At 40.4% G+C, this 26,034-nt stretch overlaps 1 long non-coding RNA gene across 2 annotated transcripts in view; it reads left to right on the top strand.

The window, feature by feature from the left end:
• Positions 1-1,745: 1,745 nt before the first annotated feature.
• Positions 1,746-26,034, top strand: part of LOC132542387 (uncharacterized) — a 91,092-nt gene continuing 66,803 nt past the window's right edge. For both annotated transcript variants that reach the window (XR_009553445.1, XR_009553444.1), the window contains exon 1: positions 1,746-1,925. This is a non-coding gene — a long non-coding RNA (uncharacterized LOC132542387). The remainder of the gene's footprint in view (positions 1,926-26,034) is intronic.

The following is a 26,034-nucleotide window of genomic DNA, read 5'->3' as shown; positions in this document are numbered from 1 at the left end:
TCAGCATTCTTCCTCTTCCAAGAAGTACTGCCTTTGTCTCATTGCCACATTGCCCCATTGCCTTTTGTTTTAGGGAGAATTTACACAACAAACATTGCTACCTGCTTCATGGCATCTTCCCCATATCTGCTTTAGTCAGTCAGCCTGACCTACCTCTCATCACAGGATGGAAAGTAACTGAAGATTAAGGCAATCAGGGTCAAGTATTCACATGACACAGGTTGAGAGTGTGGACATGGGGCCCTGGCAGAAACTAGAGTGTTTCCCAGGACTATTATGGGATCATGGGATAGATGTGGGAGAGATTACCCTTATCCCAATGGACACTACTGAACACAGACATGCTGGGTGTAAGAGATGCACTTGATGCCCGGTGGTCATATCCCCTGTCCCATTTCCAATGACTTCCTCCTCTTCTATTTTTCCTCCACCTTCCTTCCTTCCTCCTTCTTTCCCTCCCTCCCTCCCTTCCTCCCTTCCTCCCTTCCTCCCTTCCTTCCTTCCTTCCTTCCTTCCTTCCTTCCTTCCTTCCTTCCTTCCTTCCTTCTTTTTCCCTTCTTCCTCCTTTCTCCCTTTCCTTCCTCTCTTTCATTCCTTTTCTTTTCATCCTTTTATCCTTTCTCTTTACCTCTCTCTCCCTTTATTCTTTCCTGTCTACTTCTCTTTCTTTCTTCCTTCCTTTATCTAGAGCTATGGATAACATTCCTTTTTTATTGGTTATTTAATAGTGATTAACAAGATTGTACAATAACAAGGGTACAATTCCACACAGTTCCCAGCACCAGAGTTCTGTGTCCTATCTCCGTCCATTGGAAACTTACTTATTCTTTGTCCCTCTGGGAGTATGGACCAAAATTATTATTTATTTATTGCCTCTAGGGTTATTGCTGGGGCTTATTGCCTGCACTACAAATCCACTGCTCCTGGTGGCCATTTTTTCTATTTTATTAAATAGGACAGAAAGACAATGAGAGAGGAGGGGGACATAGGGTGAAAGTGAAGTGAAGCTACCCCTCTACAGGTGAGAAACCGGGAACTTGAGCCCAGGTCCTTGTGTGTGTCCTTGCACTTCATATTATGTGCACTTAACCCGCTGGGCTACCATGGATGCCCTCCTCCCTGATTCTTTATGGGTTGCAGAAGGCGGGGGGTCTGGCTTCTGTAATTGCTTCTCCACTGGACATGGACACTGGCAGGTCTATCCATACCCCCAGCCTGTTTCTATTTTTCCCTAGTGGAGTAGGGCTCTAGAGAGGTGAGGTTCTGGGACGCACTGGTGAGGTGGTCTGCCCAGGGAAGTCAGGATGGAATCATAGTGGCACTTGCAACTTGGTGGCACTTAGCAACCTCTGTCCTTTTCAGCACCCTTTTACCAATTCACAAATGGGTTGTAATTTTCCACTGTGATTTCTCTTTGTCCCCTCCTCTGTAGACTCTCTCCTACTCACTTGAAAATCCTGCTTCCATTTAGAATTGCCAGAATCTGAAGAGATTTTTTTGAGGAGTGTTAGCCTAGGTGATGTCTTCCCTTTCCTTTCTTTTGTATTTTTTTTTTTTTTTTGGTCTGGATCTTTTTTTCTAGTCACTTGAATCTATTGCATCTTCTTGGGCAGAGCAAAAGAACAAGGGCTACTTCCTAAGATAATTATGACACATAGTTCTACTGTTTCTCAAGTCTTTCTCAAAAGACTTCCAGAGGCGGGGCTACGAGCAGCAGCAGATCTGTTTCTCTCCTCTCCCCTCCTCTCCTCTCCTCTCCTCTCCTCTCCTCTCCTCTCCTCTCCTCTCCTCTCCTCTCCTCTCCTCTCCTCTCCTCTTCTCTCCTCTCCTCTCTTTTCCCGGATCAACTAGGAATACCAAAGGAGACCATCTGGTATTGAAACAAGACAGGACTAGAGCAACTCCAGGAACCCACCAAATCACCGGTGAGTACAAACACATGTGGCTGGTGGACAGAGAGGATCCTAGGGAGAGATTAAGTGGCTGGTAACAGTCTGGCACTTTATCAGTTGAGACACCACCTCCAGCCTGTTCCACCAACAAGGGGACCGCTGAAGGGAGGAGAGGACTCCCCTGAGACTCACCAAGTGCAACTCTGAGTCTCCATTGCTACTGCCCTCAGAATCTGGAGGGGACAGAGAACTAACCGATCTTGTGTGGACCTTGAAAAATTCATGTTGAGTGAAATAAGTCAGAAACAGAAGGATGAATGTGGGATGATCTCACTCTCAGGCAGAAGTTGAAAAACAAGATCAGAAAAGAAAACACAAGTAGAACCTGAACTGGAATTGGTATATTGCACCAAAGTAAAAGACTCTGGGGTGTGTGGGTGGAGAGAATACAGATCCAAGAAGGATGACAGAGGACCTAGTGGGGGTTGTATTGTTATATGGAAAACTGGGAAATGTTATGCATGTACAAACTATTGTATTTACTGTTGAATGTAAAATATTATTTCCCCCCAAAATAAATTAAATAAAAAGAAAAAAGGGGAATAAATAAATATTAAAATTAAAAAAAAATTTCTCAGTGGGTTTGTACTCTAGTTTCCTGAAGGGGGGTTTCTAGATAACCATTCTACATCTGCTTCCCTTCTCTACCTCAATTCCCTACTTATTCTGTGATCATTTCCCAAAGAGATGCCATTCTCACATCTCTGTCTCAGGATCTAAAAGGAATCTAACCTGGCACCTGAACTGATGCTGAAACATCCTGAGGCCACATGGAATCCAGTTTGAGGAAGATACCAGGACCATAGCAGAAGGCAGGGCAATGAAAAGAGACCATGGAAAAGTGGGTCCTTGGGGACACTGATGAGGTGCTGGATCCAACTTCACTCAAGATCTGTATTTTTTTCTTTCACACACACACACACACACACACACACACACACACACACACACACGAAAGAGAGAGAGAGGGAGAGGGAGAGGGAGAGGGAGAGGGAGAGGGAGAGGCTGAGCTACTTTTATAAACAATTTCTTTTTCTAGTGCTAGCCAGCTTGGGTTGGATTTTCTATTACCTGCAGCAAGAAGTATTGTGAATAGTGTCACTCACTCCATGAAGAACTCCAGCACAGCCAGGAAGACTGGGGTAGTGGAGAGTGGCTGTTTGATAACAAGACAGTGGGAGAGGGAGTAAGGAGACCACAGTTGAGTGCACAACTCCACCATTTAACAATTAAGTGACTTGGTGCTACTTGGGCCACTTGCTTATCCTCCCTGAAGCCTAGAGTTTCTTTGTCTATAAAACTGGAGACTTCCAGGTTATTGTGCAGTTTGGAAAAATAACATTTGAAAAGTAACTAGCATGTACCAAATGTTCAATGAATGATTATAATCATTGTTAAGAGGAGGAGGAAGAGAGAGAGATGAAAAAGAAGGAAGAAGGGAATATGATCTGTACCCTTGAAGACTCCAGTGAGCAGATGTCCAGAGATGGGGAGGAGGACAGGGAGTGCTCCCCTCTGGCTGGGGAGGAAGGTCTATCTCTGAGAGAGGTAAGGATACTTGCTCCTAGCAATGGAGCACTTTCAGGGCACTGAGCTCTGTTTTGAGTCCTTTTCATCTATGAAGTCACTTAATCTTCACAAATACTCTGTGAGGCGCATTCTGACTACTGCCAGCACTCACCACTTTACAGAGAAAGAAATGAGGCACAGAGAGATTAAGTAACCTGCCAAAGGCCTCCCGGCAAGTACACAGCAGAGTCAGATAGGAAGCCAGATGCTCTAGCTACCGAGGCCATATGCCTGTCCTGTATCTCTACCAAGTCTTAGCAGCTCTGAGATAAGGGCAAAGCTGTAGCTGCCGAGTGGCTTTGTAATTATAGTGTGAGGTGTTTGTGTTCTACCCCATAGACAGGACAGGTCTACTAGCACAGGCCTGGGGACACAGGGGACACTGCATCAACTCCTGGTAATTGACTAAATAGCCATCCCAGAAGTCAGCTTTCCATCCCATACTTCCCATGGGAACAAAACTTGCAGTGTAGTTTCCAAAGGAGAAACCAGAGTTGGGTAGCTGTTCTTAACCCTACTGATGAACTAATGGTGTAGGGGAAGAAGAAAAAGTTAAGACCAACCTTAAAAAAACCTCTTTAAAAAAAGAAAGATCCGTGAATGTTCACTAGATCCTAAACCATGCTCTCCTACAAGACTGGGAATCACCTTTTACGAAAGAAGGAAGGCAAATTTTCACTTATTTTCAGGTAGTTTGGGTGTTAGAGGTATACCATGAGGCACTTCAAAAATGAAGTGCAAGAAAGGGTGGACATATTCTTACAGCTTTTGAGTCACATAGCTGATTTACTTTCCCACCTCTACCTAGGGGCTTAGACATCTCTGACAAAATTATTTAAATGCTGACAGATACATCAGAGTCTCAGAAACAAAGGGATCTCTAAATGAAACATAAATGTGGAGGAATCCCTCAAAACAGATGAGACTGATCTGAGCAGGAAAGCTTGATGTATACAGAATGGTTCCAACATCTGTGGTCCAGCCAGAACATTTGTGGTCCAGCCAGGGCTAACCAGCCCTACTCAGCTAGAGTGCAGAAAGGAAAATAAGTAGAAACGTAACCTGGGAGTCCTTGGTATCCAGGCCCAGAGTGAAGGCAGTGAGCAAGGGGACATATTGGGCAATGGAAGGAGATAAGAGCAAAAGATACTAGGGGATGGGTAGAACAAGGTGATTTTAAGTGACCATTTCCTCTTTTCTCTTTAAAAATTTTTTAAAATAAATATTTAATTTGTCTTATTTTTGTGAAGGGGAGGAAGAGATACCAGAGTACTGATCAGCCCTGCTTATGTTGGTGTATGGGACAGAACCTGGGACTTTGGAGCCTCAGATATGAAAGTCTTTTTGCATAGCCATTATGCTGTCTTCTCTGTACATATTTTTGCTTTTGTCTTTTTGTCACCAGAATTATCTTTGGGAATCAGTACCTGCACTGCACTACTCCATCATTTCTGGTGGCCATTTTAGGGACTGAAAGAGAGAGTCAGAGACATGGGGGAACATTTGCAGCACTGCTCCACCTCTTGTGAAGCTTCCCCTTTTAGGCAGGCTTGAACCTGGGTCCTCATGTACAGTAGTATGAACACTCTATAAGGTGTGCCACCACCTGGTCTTTCTTGATTCTAACCCTAGACAGAGACGTTTCTGTCATTTCCTCAGAAAGTTTATTGCAAAGCACCGAGTGTTAAGAAGATGACATTGGGTGGGTTAAACAGAAACTAGAAAAATGCTGAGCATCTGAAATTTACTGATGAGGTTCTTGCTCTTTCAACCCCTGTCCTCTGCCCACCCCCATTTGTGCTATTCCCCAGCTAAGCCACACACAGGTGTGACCTTGACCTGAGATCTCCAGCTCTAAATGTCTAGCCAATTCCTTTCTCAACAACTTTAGGCCTTCAAAGCCTGAAGGGTAACATCATCAAGGCAGCGGGTTAGGAATGAAGCCCTAACTAGGACGGGAGTGGACTGAGAGTGGAGGGTCTTCTCCTATGACTGGGCTCACAGCATCTGGTGCTTGCTGAGTACACCTGGGTCAGCCCTAGAGACATGAAGTTTCAACTTCTGCAGAAGAAAGGAAGGTAATTCTTCTAGTGGAAGCTGGCAGGTTTAACTTTGACATTGACTTCTACATGATGTTAATAAATTACAGAAAATTTTTAAGAAAGATACATAAATTCATAGAAATAATGGGAACAGGACAAGGAATCAGGCAACATAATGTTCTGAAGATCTGATTGAATATTTTAGCTGACTTGGCAAACCAGAAAAAAGCTGAATCACAAACATGGAGTAGAAAAAAAAATTTTTTTTTTAATTTAAGAAAGGAGACATTAACAAAACCATAGGATAAGAGGGATATAGTTCCACACAATTCCCACTACCGGATCTCCATATCCCATCCCCTCCCCTGATAGCTTTCCCTTTCTCTATCCCTCTGGGAGCATGGTCCCAGGGTCGTTGTGGGTTACAGAAGGTGGAAGGTCTGGCTTCTGTAATTGCTTCCCTGCTGAACATGGGCGTTGACTGGTCGGTCCATACTCCCAGTCTGCCTCTCTCTTTCCCTAGTAGGGTGGGTCTCTGGGGAAGTGGAGCTCCAGTACACATTGGTGGGGTCGTCTGTCCACGGAAGTCTGGTCAGCATAGTGCTGGCATCTGGAACCTGGTGGCTGAAAAGAGAGTTAACATACAAAGACAAGCAAATTGTTGAACAGCCATGGACCTAAAGCCTGGAATAGTGCAGATGAAGTGTTGGGGGGTATTCCCTGCAGGCTCTTGTGTACTTCTGCTTTCAGGTATATATTTTTCCCTAGTTTATGGGCACGTGTGAACATATGCTCTATCTCAGGGGACCTGGACTATACCTAGGTTTGGGGACTTTATTGGGGAGTGGAACACCTGGAATGGAATTAGAGAATACTATGAAAGGAAAGGTCTCACCCGAGTGATGAAGCTGAAGGGTTGTCATTCCACACCTGAAGTCTCTGGACACAGTCTGAAGTGAAGCATGCTGGGGTGGCACTTGTTGCGTTGATTGGGTTGCAATCCACGGATGCAATATTATTTGATTTGAATTGAGAGAAGCATGCAGGAAAGTGGGCCCCACCCTAAGGTTACAGGACTGGGGAAAATATAGGCTCTATTGTGGAAATATGAGGTTCCTGCTGTCTTAGGGTTCAAGAAGACAATGGATAGTTATTGTTATCATCACATTATTTGGTGATTGAGTTAACTTTGAAAAGTCCCTTTGTTAGGGTTTGGGGTATAATACCCAGCATCTTGTATATAGCTGTGCTATCGGTTGCTTCTGTTCTCCCTGGTCTAGGCTTTTGAGAGAGTCAACATATCAAAGACAGCCTATGTATTAAAAAGAAGCCAGAAACCATATGATTATCTCAATAGATGCGGAGTAGAAATTAATGAAGCAAGTTGGTTTACTTAGTGGAATCTCTAAAAGACCTAGACACAAGCAGTATTTCTTTCCTACTGAAATAGGTGTAAAGGGGAAGCCAAACAAAAAGTATGGTTATTTAAAATCTGTTCAATGATCCAAATGACTTGAAAACTTATGCCCACACAAAAATCTCTGTGTAAATATTTATAACAGCTTTATCCGTAACTGACAAAGACTGGAAGCAACCAAGATGTCCTTCAATGGATGAATGAATAAGCAGACTGTAGTACATTCATACAGCTGAATATTAGTTAATGATAGAAAAAGGAAATAAATGGGAGGCCTGGTGCTGGTGCACCTGGTGAACAGCACATGTTCAAGGACCTGGGTTCGAGCCCCTGGTCCCCACCTGTAGGGAGAAAGCTTTACAAGTGGTGAAGCAGTGTTGCAGGTGTCTCTATGTCTCTTTTCCTCTCTATCATTCCCTTCCCTCTTGACTTCTGGCTATCTATATCCAATAAATAAGTAAAAATATAAATAAATTTGAAGAAAAAGAAATGAGAGTTCCCGGCAATGGCACACCTGGTTAAGCACACATAGTATGGAGCTCAGGGACCCTACTAGGATCCTGGTTTGAGGCCCTGGGTTCCTTCACAAGTGGTGAAGCAGGTCTGCAGATGTCTAGTTTCCTCTCCCCTCTCAATTTCTCTCTGTACTGTCCAATAAGATTAAAAAAAAAAAAAAAAGGCTGCTAGGAGCAGAGGATTTGTAGTACCAACACTGAGCCCCAGCAACAATCCTGAAGGGAGAAAAAAGAAAAAAGTGAATGAATGAATGAGTGAGTGAGTGAATTATAAGTTGTAAAAGAGTATGAATAAACCTTAAATGCTTATTTGTAGGGCTGGGAAATATTTCACTTGAATAGTGTGCACTGTTTTACCATGCATGTGACCCAGTTAGGAAGGAGGCTTCAATGCTGTGGCTTTTTTAACTATCTATCTATCTATCATCATCATCATCTTAATAATATTATGAAAAATAAATAAATGCTTATTGCTTAGTGAAAAATCAATTTGAAAAGACTACAGCCTATAATATTCCAAATAGATGTGACTATGTCAACAACTGTCATATAAAGCATTATTTCCCCCAATAAAATGATTTAAGATGTGTGAGAGTAGATGCTAATAAGATTTTGGTTGAGGACAGCTGGGGCCCTATTCCGGAAGTCCTGAGATTCCCAAACAGACTCGATGGGCCTAGTACTCGAATAAATCCCTCTCTCCATTGTTACCGGTCATTTCTATCAGGAACAACAAAATAGACCCCTTTGTGGGTTCCCATAGGACCTTGCCTTCAACTTGGATCAACAATGGTAGAGAATGTTCCATCCTCCGAAGGGAGAATGGACAACATACTCTATGCTACACTTGAGGAAGATGGGTTGATACTGGGGCGGCATGGAATGTTCCTATTCATGACCACAGAATGTGAGCTCAGATCTAGAGGGATGCAGAGGTCACACAGGCTCCTAAGCTAATTATGGGCCCCAGATCACATCAAATCGATGGGGTTTACAGTCAACAATATTTATACCCCTTCCCCATATTAGGGAGCTACTCTCTTCCCTGATCCAGATTTCTGGTCCTTTTCCAGCCATGACATCATCTCCCCAGACAATAATTAGGATCCTCCTGCATATCAGATTTCAGGATCAGGTAAAAACAAACAAATAAACAAAAAACACTAGTATAGCTATAGGCCCTTTGAAATATATGCCTACTAGCTATCTACAAAATGGAGGACACCACCTACCCCCCAACACTTCATTTGCACTATTCCAGCCTTTAGGTTCATGATGTTCAACAATTTGTTTGGCTTTGTATGTTAACTCTCTTTTCAGCCACCAGGTTCCAGATGCTAGCAGGATGCAACCAGACTTCCCTGGACAGACAACCCCTCTAATGTCCCTTGGAGCTCAGCCTCCCCAGAGCCCTTCCCCACTAGGGAAAGAGAGAGACAGGCTGGGAGTATGGATCAACCTGTCACCACCCATGTTCAGCAGGGAAGCAATTACAGAAACCAGACCTTCAACCTTCTGCGTCCCACAATGACCTTGGGTCCATACTCCCAGAGGATTAAAGAATAGGAAAGCTATCAGAGGAGGGGATGGTATATGGTGGTCTGATGGTGGGAATTGCGTGAAGTTGTAGCCCTCTTATCCTATGGTTTTGTCAATGTTTCCTTTTTATAAATAAAAAATTTAAAAGAAAAAGAAAACAAAATCATTGAAATAAAAGATTTTGGTTGAGGAAACTAATGACTAAATTGTTACATTATATACTTAATATTTATATAGAACATACCAAAAATACTTAACTCAGGGTAGGTGATTATGACAATGAGCTGCCAGCTCCTAACTCTTCTTATTTGCCTTTGTCTATGAAACATATTCTTGAGATCTATATATGAACATGTCTCTCTCTCTTTCTCTCTCTCTGTCTCTCTCTCCCTCTCTCTCCCTCTATCTCTCCTATTGTAAATAATAATGTAATAATGACCAAATCTACTGGAAGACTCAACATATTTGGTGTTGAAACTTCTAAGCATTTTCTATACTCAGTGGGCTTAAAATAAAATGTGAAGAATAGTTTTTCTCAATCAAATTCCAGAGACAATTAAGTGGAAACATCTTCCAGAAGCTCGTGACTGTGTTGTGCAAGGTATAAAAGCAAATTGCACAGAGTAGCATTAGCATGTAGTCATTGTGGTAAATATAGTGTGATGTGTACAAGAATTACTGACAAATAGTCTAAAAAAGAGATTTATACTGAGTGCTCACTCATTATATGATGAAGAGAAGTGAAAGGAAGCACCACCTTCATAGCTGACTTTCATCTCTCAGAGAACACTAGGGGAAACGAATTAGCACTTGCCAGAAGAGCCAGTGCAGTAAACTAGTGGTAGAGGTGTTGTTTAGCAAGCTGGAAGCCTTGGGTTCAAATCCTGCAAGAGAGGAGGAAACAATTTTTAATTTTTTTTATTTTTGATTAACAGTAGGTTGCAAGATTATAAAATTATAGGGCGTGTAGTTCCACATTGAGCCCACCACCAAAGTTCTATGTACCAATCCTCCCAACCACCAGTGATAACCACCACACTTCTCATAAACAATTTGTTCACTTCTGTATTTTGTTTGTTTTGAAAGTTCATGTGTATCAGTTCTCTAGATTCCACATCTGAGTGAAACCATCTGGTAGTTGTCTTTCATCTCTTTACTTAGTTCACTAAGCATGATCACCTCTACTTCCATCTACTTGGTTCCAAAGGACACAAAAATCGACTTTTTTGATTCCATGGAGTATATATCCTGTAACTTTTTAAAAATCCCATAACATTTTTAATCCAGAAATCTGTCAATGGTCATTTAGGCTGCTTCTACTCTTTGGTTATTGTGAATAATACAGCTATGAACATAAGAGTGCATATGTCCCTTGAATTAGTGTTTGAGCATCCTTTGAATAAAGGTCATTTCATTTTTATTTATTTTATTTATTTGGTTTTTGCCACTAGGGTTATCACTGGGGGGGGGGGTCAGTGTAGGCACTACAAATCCACCGCTCCCAGTGGCTGTGTTTTTTTTTTTTCTTTTTGACACAAGAGGGTGAAATGGAGGGGGGGGGGTAGAGAGGGAGAGAAAGCAGCAGAGCTAGCATAATGGTTACACAACAAGACTTTCATTTTTCATTTTTCATTTTTCATTTTTTTATTTATATAAAGGAAACATTGACAAAACCATAGGATAAGAGGGCTACAACTTCACGCAATTCCCACCATCAGACCTCCATATACCATCCCCTCCTCTGATAGCTTTCCTATTCTTTAATCCTCTGGGAGTATGGACCCAAGGTCATTGTGGGACGCAGAAGGTTGAAGGTCTGGTTTCTGTAATTGCTTCCCTGCTGAACATGGGTGGTGACAGGTTGATCCATACTCCCAGCCTGTCTCTCTCTTTCCCTAGTGGGGAAGGGCTCTGGGGAGGCTGAGCTCCAAGGGACATTAGAGGGGTTGTCTGTCCAGGGAAGTCTGGTTGCATCCTGCTAGCATCTGGAACCTGGTGGCTGAAAAGAGAGTTAACATACAAAGCCAAACAAATTGTTGAACATCATGAACCTAAAGGCTGGAATAGTGCAGATGAAGTGTTGGGGGGGGGCGTGTCCTCCATTTTGTAGATAGCTAGTAGGCATATTTTAGTTATATTTCAAAGGGCCTATAGCTATACTAGTGTTTTTTGTTTGTTTGTTTGTTTTTACCTGATCCTGAAATCTGATATGCAGGAGGATCCTAATTATTGTCTGGGGAGATGATGTCATGGCTGGAAAAGGACCAGAAACCTGGATCAGGGAAGAGAGTAGCTCCCTAATACGGGAAAGGGTATAAATATTGTACAACAAGACTTTCATGTTTGAGATTCGTATGTCTCAGGCTCAATCCCCAGAACCACCATGAACCAGAGCTGAACAGTGCACTGATAAAAAGGAAAAAAAAAAAAGAAAAGAAAGAAAGAGAGGGGGTCGGGTGTTGGCTCACCTGGTTAAGTACATGTATTACAATGCGCAAGGACCCTGGTTAGAGCTCCTGGTCCCCACCTGCAGGGGGAAAGCTTTACAAGTGGTTAACCAGGGCTGCAGGTGTCTCTCTGTCTCTCTCCCTCTTTATCACCCCCTTCCCTCTTGATTTCTGGCTGTCTCCATCTAATAAATAAAGACAATTTAAAAAATTTAAAAAAGAAAGAAAGAGTAAGAGAGGGAGAGAGAAAGACAGACACAGGCAAACCTGTTTTACCACTTGTGAAACATCCCCCTGCAGGTGGTGAGTGAGGGCTCAATCCCAGTCTTTGTATATATATATGTTTGTGTGTGGACCAGAACAGGTGCACCATTGCCCACCCCACCTGCCAATTTTTCTTTGTTTAAGGACTCTCCATACAATCTCCCCAAAGGGCTGTGTCAGTTTTCATCCCTACCAGCAGTACAGCAGAGACCCTTTTTCTCCACAACCTCAACAACACCTGTGATTTCCTGTTTTGTTGATGTAAGCCATTTTCTCAGGTGGGAAATGGAATCTTAGTGTAGCTTTAATTTACATTTCTCTAATAAGTAAAGTGGAATATTTCTTCACATGTCCATGGGCCATGAGTATCTCTACTTTAGAAAAGTGTCTGTGTAGTTCTTTGGCCAACCTTTTTATCGAGGTATTACTATCTTTTCTTTTGTAGAGCTATACCATTTCTTTACAGATGCTTGATATCAGTCATCTGTCAAATGTGTAACATGCAAATATGTTCTCCTGTTTACTGGCTTGCCTGGTTATCCTTGCATAGTTTGCTTTCGATGTGTAGAAGCTTTTTAGTTTCATGTAGTCCCATTTATGTGCCCTTGTTTTCATTTCCCATGTCCATACTGATATGTCAAGAGGAGGGAAACTCTGATAGCTATAAATGTTTTAAACACATGTATAAGTTATATAGTGAAGTTTTAAAATCAAATTCAGAAGGACACTGTGTATAGTTTTTTTTTTAAAGATTATAAAAATATTTATTCCCTTTTGTTGCCATTGTTGTTTTATTGTTGTGGTTATTATTGTTGTTGTTGATGTCATCATTGTTGGATAGGACAGAGAGAAATGGAGAGAGGACGGGAAGACAGAGAGGGGGAGAGAAAGATAGACACCTGCAGACCTGCTTCACCGCTTGTGAAGTGACTCCCTTGTAGGTGGGGAGGCAAGGGCTCGAACCAGGATCCTTACATTGGTCCTTGTGCTTTGTGCCACATGCGCTTAACCCGCTGCACTACTATCCAACTCCCACTATATATAGTTTTTAAGCTAAGTTCACTCCAAGTGTCCCCATATATAAGTGGCTTCACTTTGAAGCATTTTCTGTAGCTGACTGCATTGAGAGTCAGTCTGAAGCATTATTTTCCAAGTGAAATTATAAATACAATCAAGTTAAAGTGGAAATAAGTTCCAAAATATTTGAGTGTCTTGAGTAAGGTATCAAAGCTTACCAGTCAATGTGTTATGAGTGTTTATGAGTATCTGACTTACTGACACATGGAACTGCAGTGAGGTAGACCCAGCTGTCTCTCAAAGACTGGTATGGATGTGAAGAATACAGGTGATAAAAATAAGGGAAGTCTGAAAAAGTGACATAGCCAAGAGGCACCGGAGAAAACATGGATACTCTATAGAAAGCTTATTTTTTAAATCTCTGAAACTAATAAATGCTAAATAACGTTAGCCAGAATCCCAAATGCCTTGAACAATCCATGCAATTAAGACATACAGAAATAATTTCTGATAAGAGTGCCTTGTTCGAATTCATTCACTATGAGTACATATTGAGGGCAACAAAGCAGAGCTTTTGGATGAACAAATAACAGAAAAGTTCAAATTTTAGAAAATCCTTATCTTACTATGACAGAAAAGTGCCATCCTATTTTTATTGAAAAAACATTATAAATTAATGTAAAGTACATTACATGTATAGTATCATCACATCTGATTTAAAATTTGCTCCAAAAATCCATTGGTGTTATTCTCCTAGAATATTAAAATCCCGGAGGAGAACAACATTTTCTCTGTGTAACAAACTCATTATATTATGCTCCCCAAAATTCTGAGAAGAGTTTGACCCCTAGGTTCATCCCTTCACTATGTAGGTGTCCTCCACCTCAGTAGGTGCCTGAAGCTTCATTACCTGGAGAGGACAAAGCAGGTTTATTCAAACAGGAAGACAGACACCAGGCATAGATTAATGGGAAAACACTGACAAGTGGGATTAAATGAAAAATTCACCAATTAGATTATAAACTACTAACAACCAGGCTTCTAAGGCCCAGGCAAGAATTATGTAGGAGTCGGGTGGTAGCGCAGCGGGTTAAGCACAGGTGGCACAAAGTGCAAGGACCCTCATAAGGGTCTGGGTTCAAGCCTCCAGGCTCCAGCCCTGGCTTCCCACCTGCAGGGGAGTCTCTTCACAAGCGGCGAAGCAGGTCTGCAGGTGTCTTATGGCAGTTGGATGGTAGCTCAGCAGGTTAAACGCATGTGACACAAAGCTCAAGGACCTGCATAAGGATCCTGGTTCAAGCCCCCGGCTCCCCACCTGCAGGGGAGTCACTTCACAAGCGGTGAAGCAGGTTTGCAGGTGTCTATCTTTCTCTCCCCCTTTCTGTCTTCCCCTCCTCTCTCCATTTCTCTCTGTCCTATCCAACAAGGATGACATCAATAACAACAATAACTACAATAATAAAAAAAACCAAGGTCAACAAAAAGGGAATAAATAAATAAATATTTTTTTAAAAAGAATTATGTAGACAGGCTTCCTAACAGAATGCCCTGCCTGACTACCCTAGAGAGAAGCTCAGTCACTTAGCACCTTTGCTTTCCAATATATATCCAGAGCATCTAGCAAGATTTGTGGGGTCTCCTTGCACACGAAGACAGCCAAGAATCCCCTATGTTATGAAGAAAGCCTTTTCTAAGAAAGAGAAGCAGCTTGGAAGAAACAAAGAGTAAGACTATATAAGAAGAGGAAAACCTCAGGAAAAATCATTATTGACATTTTTCAGACAGATGACAAGAACTGTCATCATATAATTGTCAAATAAAACAAAAACTAAGGAACTTTAATGAGTACCTAGAGAACAACGTTAGAAATTAAAATACAGGGGCTGGGGAGATAGCATAATGGGTATGCAAAAAGACTTCCATGCCTAAGACACTAGAGGTCCCAGGTTCAGTCCCCAGCACCACCATACTGTGCAGTAATGTGGAAAAAAAAATTAAGAGAAATTAAAATATAAAATTCCTTGTAGACACATGAATAACATAGGTGCCAAATATTGGGTGAAAACACAAGATATATCTTCAATAAAATTCTGATATCTAAAATAAACAACAACAAACTTTAATTTTTAATTTTTTTTTTAATTGCCACCAGGCTTATTGCTGAGTCTCGGTAACTGCACTACAAATGCAGGTGGAGTGGGGGTTTGAAGCCGGGTCTTTGCTCAGGTCCTTGGGAATAGTACTATATGGGCTTAAAGGGGTCTGCCACCACCAGGTTCCCCATTCAACTTTTCTGTAAATCTAAAACTGCTCCAAAATGAAGTCTGTTAATTTTTAGAACAAAGACCATTTTAAAGTAAATAATTCCTCAGTAGAAATAAAAATGATTGTGATTTCCCTCAGAAATAAGAGGGAGACAGTATAGACATGGAAATCAGGAAAGATGAAGAAAATCAGAGGACTGAAGAGCATTATGTCGTAGATCAAAAAGTCTCGGTGAGTGTCCTGCACATGGGAAAAAAATAGATCCACACCAAGAACATAACATGATAAAATGACAGACTTTTTGGAGAAGAAAGAAGATGCTGAAATGTTACAGAGATAAAATTTCAATTATGTTCAGAGCGTCAGTCGTCAGAAAGACATTAGAGTTCATTGCAAGTGTCTAGTAAATTAGAAGGCAATGCAAGAATGTCTCCAATATTTTATAGGAAAATTATTTTCCAGCTGGAATTCTCACCCTGCAAAACTACCAGTCAAATGTGAGGATAAAATAACAATATTTTCAGATTTTTGTCTCACATGCTGCATTTTCCAGAAAACTACTAGAGGATATGCTCCTCCAAAAATGAGAATGTAAACCAAGAAAGAGAAAAATGGGATCCAGAAGACAGGGGATCCAAGACAAGAGAGGTAAGTGTCAAAGGCGAAGAAGACTCCTGTTGGCAGTTGTGTAGTGAACTCAGAAATTTGCCCGGCTGGACCTGGCCAGAGAGGTCCAGGAGAAAGTTCTTCAGCAAGATGGAAGGGACAGATTGCCACACAAAAGCAAATATTAAAAGGACATGTACACAACTGAGCTAGTGTTTTGGTGGAAATAGAAATACTTTTATTTTTCAAAGATTTGTTTAGGTTCATGAATGAAGAGAGGAAAGCCAGAGCACTGCTTAGATCTGTCATATGGGGGTCGCCAGTGACTGAACCTCGAATCTCTGGGACATTACTCATGAGAAAGACTTTGGTGCACAATCACTGGCGCCTTTTCCCTGGTCCTAAACAACTATTTTTAAACTATTAGAATGCAGTGATTGTTATGAGTTCCAGAGGGAGAAAATAGTGCTCAGAACAGAAAAAGTTACTGGTATAACTTAGTCATATATTGATTCTTTTGGTTATACAATCAAAAGAAATGTAAGCTCTGAAAATGGTTCCCTCTGTTATACTACAGTCACAATGGGAAGATGGGGACCAGCCCCAGAAGTATGTGTGTGCGTGTTTGGGGCACAGGTGGTGGTGGTGTGAGGATGGGGAGAAGTATGCTTCAAACACGCCAGGTCCTCCATTTCCTTAGTAAGAATTTAGCTGGTAAAGCTTAAAATGGAAAAATGTTTCAATATAAGCAAGTTATTCTGAAATAGTGAAATACATTAAAAATTTTGTTAAAATAGTTATAAGTGGCTGCCTCTGAGGAAAAATGAAGTGAGAATGAGGTGGGAACCAGTCTTTGCCATAGCAAAAAACCAATTTGTCTCTTTGACTATGTCTATATACAACTGTGATAAAAATAAAAATGAAAACAGAGAGAAAAAGAAAGAACTAGAAAGAAAGGAAGGTTCACACATAAACTGAGCAGTCACCCTAAGGCAACACTGTTCCAGACACCATCTCATCTTTTTTTTTTTTTAAAAATTATTTGTTACTAATAGTTTGTTATAAGATTGTAAGATTCCAATGTATAGTTCCACAACACACCCACCACCAAATTTCTGTATCTGAACCCTCCCACCTCACAAAGATAACCACCATAGTTCATAAAAGTCTTACAGTTTGCTCATTTGCTTCTGTTGTATTTGGATCTTTTTTGGGCAAGTTTATGTAAATCAAATCTTTAGATTCTGCATATGAGTGAAACAGCATCTGGCTGTTGTCTTTCATCTCTTTACTTAGTTGGCTAAGCATAATCATCTCCACTTCCATCCATTTTGTCCCAAAGAACACAATATCCTCTTCTATGATTGCAGAGTAGTATTCTATGGAATCCATGACCCATAACTTTGTTAGCCAGTCATCTGATGACGGGCATCTAGGCTGCTTCCACTCTTTGGCTATTGTGAATAACACAGCTATGAACATAGGGGATATGTCCCTTCAGATTAGTGCTTGAGTGTCCACTGGATAAATGCCTAAGAGTGGTATTGCTGGGTCACAAGGTAGTTCCATTTTATTTTTTTTTAAGACTATCCATACAGTCTTTCAAAGGGGCTGTACCAGTTTGCATTCCCACCAGCAGTGTAGCAGAGTTCCCTTTTCTCCACAACCTCTTCCACACCTGTCATTTCCTGGTTTGCTGATGTAAGCCATTCTCTCAAGTGTGAGACGATATCGTAGTGTAGTTTTAATTTGCATTTCTCTCTAAACTGTCTCACCTTCTGTCTCCATTATGTCCCACCACAAAGCATGTATGTATTATCTCTCTTAATATCCAGGTGAGAAAAGTGAGACAGAGACTGTGAGCTGACAAACTATTCAGGTCCAGTGAGAGCTGCTCCATCATCCATCTTCCTGCTTCCACTCCTCTACACACCCTGTACTGACATGTTGTTTTTCTTTTTGAGTTAGTTCCCCTAAGAAAAAGGTCTGGTTCCTTTCCTCCAAAGCCTTTCTCCGGCCCCTGCTGACTTGGGACATAATTCTGTCAGGGATTTAATTCAATCCAGATGGAAGGTTCCACTTGGCTCATAAAGTTTGCCTTTGAGGAGCGCTGAGATGAGCAGATATGCCTGGGGATATGGGAGAACAAGCAAACAGGAGGGTGACCGAGTAAGAAGGCTGAGGGTAGAGAGTCTTTTCAGGATGGAATCTGAGCTCATGATGGAACAGCTTCCTCCACAGCTTTCAGGCTTGTGACCTCAGCCTCCAGCCCAGAATCTTAAGTGTCAGAGATATACATATTCCAACCAACTGCAGATCCCCTGAATGATTTTGAACACTCTTAGGCCTTGCGGTAGTAACTGGGTTATGGTGTTGAATCGCGCACATAACAAGGATTCACACACAGCCCAGCAAACAACACAACAAGATGGACAAATAAGTGGATCATAAACATTACTATACAGAGTACAGGGGGTAAAAGAGAGTTACTGACATTTGTCTGGTTCATGAAAATTAAATAGGCATATGCAAGGACACTCAAGCAAATAAAAGGACTCTCTATCCCCAGGACACTCAAACAGATGAGAGAGAGAGAGAGAGAGGGAAGAGAGAGGAGAGGAGAGAGAGGTTGATTGCATTGTCTTAAAAAAACAACAACAAAAAATGTTATATGCATGTGTATAATGAAAAAAAAAATCATGTCTCTGCTCCTATCCCTGACTCACTTTTCTTTCTTTCTTTTTTTAATTGAGGAATTAATGTTTTACATTCAACAGTAAATACAATAGTTTGTACATACATAACATTCTCCAGTTTCCCATTTGACAATCCAACCCACTATGTCATTTATCATCCTTTATGGACCTGTATTCTCCCCACCCACCCACCCCAGAGTCTTTTACTTTGGTGCAATATGCCAATTGCATTTCAGGTTCTACTTGTGTTTTCTTTTCTGATCTTGTTTTTCAACTTCTGCCTGAGAATGAGATCATCCCATATTCATCTTTCTGTTTCTGACTTATTTCACTCAACATGATCTTTTCAAGGTCCATCCAAGATCGGCTGAAAATGGTGAAGTCACCATTTTTTACAGCTGAGTAGTATTCCATTGTGTATATAGACCACAACTTGCTCAGCCACTCATCTGTTGTTGGACACCTGGGTTGCTTCCAGGTTTTGGCTATTACAAATTGTGCTGCCAAGTACATATGTGTACACATATCTTTTTGGATGGATGTGTTGGGTTCCTTAGGATATATCCCCAGGAGAGGAATTGCAGGGTCATAGGGTACGTCCATTTCTAGCCTTCTGAGAGTTCTTCAGACTGTTCTCTGCAGAGGTTGGACCAATTGATATTCCCACCAGCAGTGTAGGAGGGTTCCTTTGACCTCACACTCTCTCCAGCATTTGCTGCTGTTACCTTTTCTGATGTATGACATTCTCACAGGAGTGAAGTGATATCTCATTGTTGTCTTTATTAGCATTTCTCTGACAATCAGAGACTTGGAGCATTTTTTCATGTGTTTCTCAGCCTTTTGGATCTCTTCTGTGGTAAATATTTTGTCCATGTCCTCCTCCCATTTTGGATGGGGTTATTTGTTGTCTTGTTGTTGAGTCTGGCAAGCTCTTTATATATGTTGGTTATTAAACTCTTATCTGATATATGGCATGTAAAGATCTTCTCCCATTCTGTGAGGTGTCTCTTGGTTTGGGTAGTGGTTTCTTTTGCTGTAAAGAAGCTTTTTAATTTGATGTAGTCCCGTAGGTATATACTTGCCTTAGTCTTCTTTGTAATTGGAATTGTTTCATTGAAGATGTCTTTAAAATTTATGCGGAAAAGCATTCTGCCAATATTTTCCTCTAAGTATCTGATAGTTTCTGGTCTAACATCCAAGTCCTTGATCCACTTAGAATTTACTTTTGTATTTGGTGAAATACAGTGATTCAGTTTCATTCTTCTGCATGTTTCAACCCATTGTTTCCAACACCATTTGTTGAAGAGACTCTGCTTTCCCCATTTAATAGTCTGGGCACCTTTGTCAATGATTAGATGCCCATAGGTGTGGGGCCTCATTTCTGGGCTCTAAATTCTATTCCACTGGTCAGTGTGTCTATTCATGTTCCAGTACCAAGCAGCTTTGATGACAATGGCCCTATAATACAATTTGAAAACTGGGAGTGTGATGCCTCCAGTTCTGTTCTTTTTTCTCAAGATTGTTTTGGCAATTCTAGGTCTTTTCTGGTTCCAGATAAACATTTGTAGCATTTTTTCTATTCTCCTGAAAAATGTGGTTGGGATCTTGATGGGGATAGCATTAAATCTGTAGATGGCTCTGGGTAATATATTCATTTTGATGATGTTAATTCTTCCAACCCATGAAACATGGAATATCTTTCCACTTCTTAGTGTCTTTTTCAATTTCTTTGAGTAGTGACTCATAATTTTCAGTATACAAGTCTTTCACTTCTTTGGCTAGATTTACTCCTAGATATTTTATTGTTTTTGTTGCTATAGTAAAAGAAATTGATTTCTGGATTTCAACTTCTTCTAACTTATTGTTTGCATAGAGGAATGCCACTGACTTTTGAATGTTAATTTTATAGCCTGACACATTACTGTATTGCCTGATGATTTCCAAAAGCTTCTTGCTGGATTCCTTAGGTTTTTCCATGTATACTATCATGTCATCTGCAAATAAGGAGAGTTTGACTTCTTCTCTTCCAATCTGTATCCCTTGAATTCCTTGCTCCTGCCTGATTGCTATGGCAAGAACTTCCAACACTATGTTGAATAGTAATGGTGATAGTGGGCAGCCCTGTCTCATACCTGATCTGAGGGGAAATGCTTCCAGTTTTTCCCCATTGAGTATGATGTTGGCTGTAGGTTTGCTATATATAGACTTCACTGTCTTCAGGAATTTTCCATCTATTCCCATTTTTTGTAGTGTTTTGATCATAAAGGGATGTTGGATTTTGTCAAAGGCTTTCTCTGCATCTATTGATATGACCATGTGGTTTTTGGTCTTGCTTTTGTTGATGTGGTGGATCACATTGATTGATTTACGTATATTAAACCAACCTTGCATGCCTGGGATAAACCCCACTTGGTCATGATGAACAATCTTTTTGATATACTGCTGTATCTGGTTGGCTAGAATTTTGTTCAATACTTTCGCATCTATGTTCATCAAAAATATTGGTCTGTAGTTTTCTTTTTCGGTTGTGTCCCTGTCTGCTTTTGGTATCAGAGTGATGTTGGCTTCATAGAAGCTGGCAGGGAGTATTCCAGTGTCTTCAATCTTCTGGAAGACTTTTAAAAGGAGAGGTATTAGTTCTTCTTTGAAGGTTTTGTAGAATTCATTTGTAAAACCATCTGGTCCAGGACTTTTATTTTTGGGGAGATTTTTGATAACTTTCAATTTCATTAACTGTGATGGGCCTGTTCATGTTATTCACTTCCTCTTTACTTAGTTTTGGAAGTTGGTAGGTATCTAGGAAATCATTCATTTCTTCCAGGTTCTCTAGCTTGGTGGCATATAGTTGTTCATAGAAGCCTTGTATGATATGTTGAATTTCTGCAGTGTCTGTTGTGACATCTCCTCTTTCATTTACTATCTGGTTTATTTGGGTCTTCTGCCTTTTTTGTTTTGTGAGTCTGGCTAAAGCTTTGTCGATTTTGTTTACTCTTTCGAAGAACCAACATTTACTTTTATTGATCTTTTGTATGGTTTTCTTATTCTCAATGTTATTGATTTCTGCCCTAACTTTAGTGATTTCTGTCCTTCTGGTTGCTTTAGGGTTCCTTTGTTCTTCTTCTTCTAGGTCTTTAAGATGTGCAATCAGGCTGTTTATTTGTGCTTTTTCTTGTTTCCTAATGTGTGCTTGTATAGCTATGAACTTCCCTCTTAGTACTGCTTTAGCTGTGTCCCAAATATTTTGATAGCTTGTGTCTTCATTTTCCTTGAAGTCTCAAAACATTTTGATTTCTTCCTTGATTTCCTCTTTGACCCAGAAGTTGTTAAGAAGTGTACTGTTGAGCTTCCACATTTTGAAACTGTTACTAATCTTTTGTTGATTCTTAAGTGTTAGTTTCATTCCACTGTGGCCTGAGAAGATGCTTGGGATGATTTCAATGCTCTTGAATTGGCTGATGCTGTCTTTGTGGCCTAATATATGGTCTATCCTTGAGAATGACCCATGTGGATTTGAGTAAAATGTGTATTCCAGTTTCTTGGGATGAATGACTCTGAAAATGTCCAATATTCCTAGTTTATCTATCTCTTCATTTATCTCCCTTATGTATTTATTGATTTTCGGCCTGGATGATCTGTCAAGTTGAGAGAGTGGGGTGTTGAAGTCCCCTACTATGATTGTGTTGCTGTTAATATATTGCTGTAGCTCTTTCAGTAGAAGTTTGATGTATTTAGATGGCTTCTCATTGGGTGCATAGATGTTAATAATTGTTAAGTCCTCTTGATTGACTGATCCTCTGAGCATTAAGTAGTGTCCACTCCTATATTTTCTAATCTTATCTATTTTAAAGTCTATCGTGTCAGATATGAGAATTGCCCTTTTTGTGGGCCATTGGCTTGTATGAGAGTTTTCCATCCTTTCACTTTAAGTCTATGTTTGTCTTGTTGAGTTAGGTGGGTTTCCTGTAGACAGCATATTGTTGGGTTGTGTTTTCTGATCCATCTTCCTACTCTGTGTCTTTTAATAGGTGAATTCAGGCATCATTGACATTTACTGATATCAAAGATTGAAGATATTTTAACGCCATTCTTGTAGAGTTTTACAGTGTTTTGATATATGTCCTATTTGTGGTGGTCTGATTGTTTATAGGAGACCTTTCAGAACTTTTTTCAGTGTAGGCTTGGTGATAGTTGATTCCTTCAACTGTTGCTTGTCTGAGAAGGTTTTGATGCCTCCATCTAGTCTGATTGATATTCTAGCAGGATATAGTATTCTTGGTTGAAAGCCTTTCTCATTGAGCACTCAATAGATATCTTGCCATTCTCTTCTGGCCTATAGTGTTTGTATGGAGAAATCTGCTGCTAATCTTATGGGTTTTCCTTTGGAGGTGACTCTTTGTTTTTCTCTTGCAGCCTTCAGGATCCTTTCTTTATCCTTATTCCTTTCCATTCTAAGTATGATATGTCTTGGTGTCTTTAGGTCTGGGTTAATTCTGTTTGGGACCCTCTGGGCTTCTTGAATCTTTATGTCTTTGATGTTGTCTAGACTAGAGAAGTTTTCAGCTATTATGTCCTGGAAAATGCTTTCCTCCTCTCCTTCTCTTTCTTCCTCTGGTATGCCAATAATGCATATGGTGTTTCTTTTGAAGTCATCCCATAGGACTCTGTTGTTGTTTTCAGCATCTATTAATCTCTTTTTGAGATCTCTTACTTCTTTTTTAGTTGTCTCTAATTCATCCTCAATCTTGCTAATTCTGTCTTAAGCCTCATTGACTCTATTCTCTCTGCCCTCTACTGTTTTCTGGAGTTCATCTATTTTGTTGCCCTGTTCTGATAATGTTTTAGCTTGTTCAGCTAGTTGCGTTCTTAGTTCAGTGATTTCAGATTTCAGCTCTCTAATAACCATGAGATAATTAGTATTTTCTTCCATAGTCTCATTTGTTGTTTCTGTATTTCTGTATTTCTGATTTTTCTAATTCTTTACTCACTCCTGTTATTATTTCCTTAGCTAATGTTTGGATGTTGAACTCATTATTTTGTGCTTCACCCTCTGGAGGACTTTTAGCTGGACTCTTGTCCTGGTTTGATTCTCCAATATTTCTTCTTGTTGTTTTAACCATTTTATATATTATGTTATGAGTTCCCTTTATCAGTACTTTTCAAATTACTGATCACTACTGCCTGGATTGACTTGTGTCTAAGTAAGTTAATTAAAGGGTTCACAGTGGTGGAAGTTAACAGTTGTTTCAATAGTATTTTAATCCCTGAGTTGGAGCTCAGTGGTTTAAAAACTCCTCTTTTTTTTTTTTCTTCCCTGTAGGCTATGGGAGCCTGAGGGCTTTTAAACTATCAATAGGCTTCTTAGCTTAATCACTGACTCCTGACCAAGAGATAAAACAGGGTGTGGCAGAGATAATCCAGTGGTTATGCAAAGAGACTTTCACAGCCCCTCAGCTATGCCACTGAGGTATAGGTCTTCTTCTGAGTTTCCTGGTTAGATCTCTGTCCCCTGGTGTTCCTCCCTGTCTCTGCTCCAGATTCTGAGGGCAGTAGCAATGGAGACTCAGAGTTGCACTTGGTGAGTCTCTGGGGAGTCCTCTCCTCCCTTAAGCTGTCCCCTTGTTGGTGGAGCAGACTGGAGGTGGTGTCTCAACTGATAAACTTCTGGACTGTTAGCAGTCACTTAATCTCTCCTTAGGCCCCTCTCTCCTCTCTGTCACCAGCCACGCGTGTTTGTACTCACGGGTGATTTACTGGGTTCCTGTGGTCATTCTAGTCCTGTCTTGTTTTGGTCCGGGTGGTCTCCTTTGGTATTCCTAGTTGATCCAGGAGAGGAGAGGAGAGAAAAGGAGAGGAGAGGAGAGGAGAGGAGAGGAGAGGAGAGGAGAGGAGAGGAGAGGAGAGGAGAGGAGAGAAAGGGATCTGCTGCTAGTCATAGCTCCGCCCTGACTCACTTTTCTAAGGCATCCTCATTTAACCACTTGTATCCTTAGGTTATTAGCCTCTGTGAGCTCAAATAGAAGTGCTTATGGACACATTTCTTGATTGATAAAAGCAGGTACAAAGACACAGAGAATTGAATGTCTGGTGAATCAGATGCAGTAAGAGTTTATTGCTTATGTATTAATGGGGGGGATTGAACATAGAACCTCATGTCCAATGTTTTACCCACCGCATCACTTCCTGGGCCACTCTGAGGGTTTTTTAGAGCAGCCCTTTATTGCTCTAAAGAGCTGGTATGAGCTGTGGTATCATTCCTGGTCCTTCCTCTTAGTGTTGTTACCAAAAGAAAAACATATCACCTATCTGAACCTCAATTTTGTCATATATTTAATGTGAAAAGTAGGTTTCCAGAAAGAAAGTAGGGCATGGGAAATAGCATAAGTAGTTATTCACAGAAACTCTCATGAGGCTCCAAAGTCCCAGGTTCAGTCTTCTGTACTATCACCATAAGCCAGAGCTCTGGGAGAGAGAGAGAGAGAGATTGAATTGTCTTTAAAAAATGTTATATGCATGTGTATAATGAAAAAATCATATCTCTGCCACTATCCTTGACTCACTTTTCCAAGGCAGACTCATTTAACCATTTGTATATTTGTTCCCTTAGGTTATTAGCCTTTGTGAGTCCAAATAAAAGTGGTTATGGACCCATTTCTTGATTCTCTGACTTTAGATAATCAATTGACTTCATAGTATGAAAAATGAACAATTAGCCCACATCAATGCCCTCCTTTTTCATTTCCTTTTAAAAAATCTATCTAATTTATCTTCCACCATATCCTCTATTGGTATATTTAGACCATGTGCTTATACTTTTATTATTTGTTTTATCAATTCTAGTATTTTAGCCATCCTCTGTGAAAATTAGACTACTAAGTCCTCTACTTTTTATTCATTTCCCCCAGCTTAAGTACTCCATTGGCATTTCTTTTATAATGGTTTCATTTTTTAAAATCTTTTTTTTCTTTTTTAAATATTTATTTATTCCCTTTTGTTGTCCTTGTTGTCTTACTGTTGTAGTTGTTATTGTTGTTGATGTAATTGTTTTTGGATAGGACAGAGAGAAATGGAGAGAGATGGGGAAGATAGAGAGGGGGAAAGAAAGATAGACACCTGCAGACCTGCTTCACTACTTGTGAAGTGACTCCCATGTAGGTAGAGAGCTGGGGGCTCGAACCAGGATCCTTGCATTGGTCCTTGTGTTTTGCGCCAGCTGTGATTAACCCACTGCACTACCACCCAACTCCCTATTGTTTCATATTTTTGAGATTATCAATGATCACATCTTGTCTTTAATTATCATCAAGGTTTTAAGCTTTGTGTCTAAAATTCAAAAAAGTTTATATCATCATGACAACATAAATGTCACTTCCTGTGTAATCAGTACTATGCTACAATTACTTGGTCTTCCGTGTATTAATCTGTTCTACTCTATCTCTAGGTTCTTCAGTACCTCAAGGACAACATAACAACTGTGAAATTTCTAAATTATAAACTCCACCAGGACATAAGAAAGATGCTTCAATAAGTTTCTTTAGATCATAAAGTTACTCAAACTCTACATGTGTGACACAGGGAGTTTTCATTGATAGTTACTGAGTTTGAACATTGTTCTTTCTCTCTTTCACTTGTCTCTGACTATATCATTTGGTAGCTTTTATCTTTACCCAGAGCAGAGGTTTGTTTGTTTTCTTTCGGTTTCTGTTTT

The sequence above is a fragment of the Erinaceus europaeus genome, chromosome 1 (assembly GCF_950295315.1).
Source record: "Erinaceus europaeus chromosome 1, mEriEur2.1, whole genome shotgun sequence".
Lineage (NCBI taxonomy): Eukaryota > Metazoa > Chordata > Mammalia > Eulipotyphla > Erinaceidae > Erinaceus > Erinaceus europaeus.
The sequence above is the reverse complement of the archived record's forward strand: the minus strand, read 5'-3'. Positions and strand labels throughout refer to the sequence as shown.